Source organism: Delphinus delphis, chromosome 5, assembly GCF_949987515.2.
Source record: "Delphinus delphis chromosome 5, mDelDel1.2, whole genome shotgun sequence".
Classification (NCBI taxonomy): Eukaryota; Metazoa; Chordata; class Mammalia; order Artiodactyla; family Delphinidae; genus Delphinus; species Delphinus delphis.
In genome coordinates, this window is record NC_082687.1 from 61981047 (window position 1) to 61985520 (window position 4474).

The 4474-nt window shown below is 39.0% G+C and overlaps 1 pseudogene; it reads left to right on the forward strand.

Moving 5' to 3' along the window:
- The first annotated feature begins 3441 nt into the window (after positions 1 to 3441).
- Positions 3442 to 4054, forward strand: LOC132426273 (speedy protein C-like; annotated as a pseudogene).
- Positions 4055 to 4474: the final 420 nt, after the last annotated feature.

Consider the following 4474-nt stretch of genomic DNA (forward strand, 5'->3'; position numbering starts at 1 on the left):
GGCAGAAGACCTAAATAGACATTTCTCCAAAGAAGATATACAGACTGCCAACAAACACATGAAAGAATGCTCAACATCATTAATCGTTAGAGAAATGCAAATCAAAACTACAATGAGATATCATCTCACACCAGTCAGAATGGCCATCATCAATAAATCTAGAAACAATAAATGCTGGAGAGGGTGTGGAGAAAAGGGAACCCTCTTGCACTGCTGGTGGGAATGTGAATTGGTTCAGCCACTATGGAGAACAGTATGGAGGTTCCTTAAAAAACTACAAATAGAACTACCATATGACCCAGCAATCCCACTACTGGGCATATACCCTGAGAAAACCGAAATTCAAAAAGAGTCATGTACCAAAATGTTCATCGCAGCTCTATTTACAATAGCCCGGAGATGGAAACAACCTAAGTGCCCATCATCGGATGAATGGATAAAGAAGACGTGGCACATATATACAATGGAATATTACTCAGCCATAAAAAGAAACGAAATTGAGCTATTTGTAATGAGGTGGATAGACCTAGAGTCTGTCATACACAGTGAAGTAAGTCAGAACGAAAAAGACAAATACCGTATGCTAACACATATATATGGAATTTAAGAAAAAAAAAATGTCATGAAGAACCTAGGGGTAAGGCAGGAATAAAGATGCAGACCTCCTAGAGAACGGACTTGAGGTTATGGGGAGGGGGAAGGGTGAGCTGTGACGGGGCGAGAGAGAGTCATGGACATATACACACTAACAAACGTAGTAAGGTAGATAGCTAGAGGGAAGCAGCCGCATGGCACGGGGATATTGGCTCGGTGCTCTGTGACAGCCTGGAGGGGTGGGATAGGGAGGGTGGGAGGGAGGGAGACGCAAGAGGGAAGAGATATGGGAACATATGTATATGTATAACTGATTCACTTTGTTATAAAGCAGAAACTAACACACCATTGTAAAGTAATTATACCCCAATAAAGATGTTAATAAAAAATAAATAAATAAATAAATAAATAAATAAAAAAAAAAAAAAAAAAAAGAACAGGGAACAAAATGTTTGCCATCAGATTAAGTCATTCTGATATTGGTTCTATGTCCTGTACTTAAATAACTAACTGTTGAGATTCTTGCTGATGGAAATGCTAGTTTCATTAGAAATTTCAGGAATTATGGGTCACTAGATAATGTGAATGGCTGTATTTTTTGGCCAAAAGAACGATTCTCATTATGTAATGAGGTCAACAGATCATGTCTCACTCTTACCCATGCTCTCTGCTTGAGGGGTAGACCACTTTTGTCCTTGTCATACCACTCTATTACAGTCTACAGTCTTCTCTCGTGTTGTTTCCTTTGATTGAACTGCTCTCCTTCCTTACCTGCCTTTGCAGGGCGAAGTCCCATTCATTTACGTTGCTACTTGTGGTAGGCAGAATAATGGCCACACAAAGATGCCTGAATCCTAAACCTGGAACCTATGAATATTAGATTATATGGCAAATGAGAACTAAAGTTGTAGATGGAAATAGGGTTGATAAAATCAGCTGACTTTGATATGGACAGATGTTCCCAGATTATTTAGATGGGTTCAGTGTAATCACAGGACACCTTAAAAGTAGAGGAGGGAGGCAGAAGAGAGAGAACCACAGGTACGGCAGCATGAGAACAGTGTGACAACCATAGTTGCTGCCTTTGAAGTGGAGGAAGTTTACTATAAACAAAGGAATGTGGGTGATTTATAGAAGCTGAAAAAGGAAACAAATTCTGCTCCAGAAGGAGTGCATCCCTGAAAATCTTTACTTTAGCCCAGTGAGAATCATTTTGGACTTCTGGTCTCCAGAACCGTAAGATGGTAAATTTGTATTGTTTCAAACTACTGCGTTTGTGGCAATAGTAATCTAATATAGTACCTAAATGGTTTGAAATGGAACTACCTTAAAGAAATATTTCTGGAACAGCTAGAATATTTCTCTCTGCTCTTCATAGCGGTTTTCTTAATTTTAATTGTATAAATATTGTTTAGTTAACGTTTGTCACCTATTTGAGAATGTGATCTCAATGAGGACAGGGATTATGTACATTTTATCCTAGAAATATTCTCAGTGCTTAACATAGGACCTGCCTCAATAAATGCTTAATAAATACTTAATAGATAAAATTGATTTTTAAATAAGAAATTGAATAAGGTTTTCTCTTCTGTGGCTATCAAGGACCAATCTGGGGAAAATGAGTTTTGATTTCTTTATTTAAATATTTTAAGAAAGGGATCCCAGGAGAGTAAAAATACTTTACCCAGGGTCATAGCTACTAGTGCTAAGATTTCCTCTCTGACTTAGAGTATTTCTTCTGTCTTTTGAAGGCAGAGTATTCTCCTTCAGTCTGAATCCTAATCTATAGGACTATTTATAGATAGTCATAAAAACAGATGAGGCCCTAATCCGATAGAACTGGAATCTGATAGAATAGAATCTAATCCAATAGAAAAGGAAGAGACAGCTGAGATCTCTCTTCCCATGTGTGCACAGAGAAAAGGCCATCTGAGGACATAGAGAAGGTAGTGATCCACAAACCAGGATGAGGTCTCACCAGAAACCAATTTTGATGGCACCTTAATCTTTCAGCCTACAGAAATGTGAGAAAATAAATTTGTGTTGTTTAATCCACTCAAAAGAAATAAAGGTCTCATTATAAATACGGAATGTTTATTTAATAAATATATAGATGATATGAGAAATTAAAAACAATAATTTAAAAATTTATAAAATTTTCACATCAATATCGCTTTCATGATAGTTCTATGTTCAAGGATTGATAAGTATACAAAATAAGAAGAAAGAAATCTTACTTAAACAAGAAATGTATTAGCACTCAAAAATAAGATGTCATTACATTTTGTTAATGAAGCCATATACTAAGAGGATAACAAGGAAGCATGTTGTGTTATAATACTGTGAGTTAATTAATTGAACAAACATGGTTGGGCATTTATTATATACCGTGTCTTCTACTGGAGTCTTAGTGGAACAGATAGACAAATAAATCTGTATGATATAATATAGCAGAAACCATGATAAGTGAATACAAATGCATACAGTCCATTAAAACACAGAAAAGAGAAATAATTCCCTAAGGAGAGAAGTATCTTAAAGAAGGGGAATTGAGCTAAGCCTTAAAAGACAAGGTGGAAAAATGGCTACTTTGTGTTTATATATGCCAGAAAGCATGCTTTATTTACTTGTAGTGCTCATTACAAAACAAATATAAGATCCAGAAGTCTAAAGATTGGGAACTAGATCCCACATGCATGCCACAACTAAGAGTTCGCATGCCACAACTAAGAAGCCTGTGTGGGCAACTAGGGTTCCTGCCTGCCGCAACTAAGACCCGGTGCAAATTAATTAATTAATTAATTAAGAAATCTCTATTAGATATACAGTATATAAACATAGCACTACATGACTATAATGCTTGTAAAGGACATTGAAGAGAACATGGTGAACCCCAAATGTAGGATTTTCCTGTGGGTCCTGGGCAAAGATTGAGTAGTTGGATGGGGAACTTCCTGTACCAGAGGGACAAACTATGGTCACAGATGGCCTTCTGGGTCATTGTGAGCTGCCAGTGCTGTAAGGAGTTCATGGTCTTCCTGGGCCTGGTGCCCCCATCACAGCAGGCCTCAGAGGCCTATCTAAAGGTCTGAGTCCACCATCCCCAGGCCCGGCCTCTTGTAACCCCACTGTTCCCTCTGTGGCTTGCACCCTCACCACAGCTATTGATGCCACCATACCTGCCCCTTGCCTACTTCATCCAAGTGCCCTTCCCTCAACTCTGAGTGGTATCACCCTCTCTCCCAAGCTTGTCTCTCAGTGACTGAAGATCTCTGGGGTGGGGACTTCTTCATCATCCTGTTCCCCACCCCAGATGCAACTGGAGCCAGGCACCTACACCCTCCACATTCCCCCAAAGTCTCTCAAAGTTCCAAGGCTCAGAAACTCACAGGGTGAGGAGAAGCCTGCCTGCTTGCCTGCTGACCCAGTGCTCCACTGGATATGTCCCCCCATCCCCTGACTCCTGTCTCAGGTGGCAGCTCCTGTCTTGCAGTTTCTCTGTGACACTCCCCTTTCCTCCTCTTTTTCCGGAACCAAGCCTGCCCTGCAGGTTACCTTAACTGATCTTGATTTCTTCCATCTTGTAAATCCCTAGAAGGTGCTACTTGCTGGCATTTGAAAAATAAACGCACCACTAGGTTATTAACACACTTTTTTTTCTACTGTGATTCTTACAAGACTGCATTTTAAAGAGCCTATGTAAAAGCAATGCATGTGCCTAATTATTAGTAACAAATGCCATGTACTTAGCAAATTGAAAATGCAATGATTTCTTAGACTTCTAAATGCTAATGAATTAACTGAAAAATCCAGAGCTGAGTTCCTTGTTGCTCCTTCTATACATTTTATAGAATTCTATTGTAGAGTACCAATCAATTGA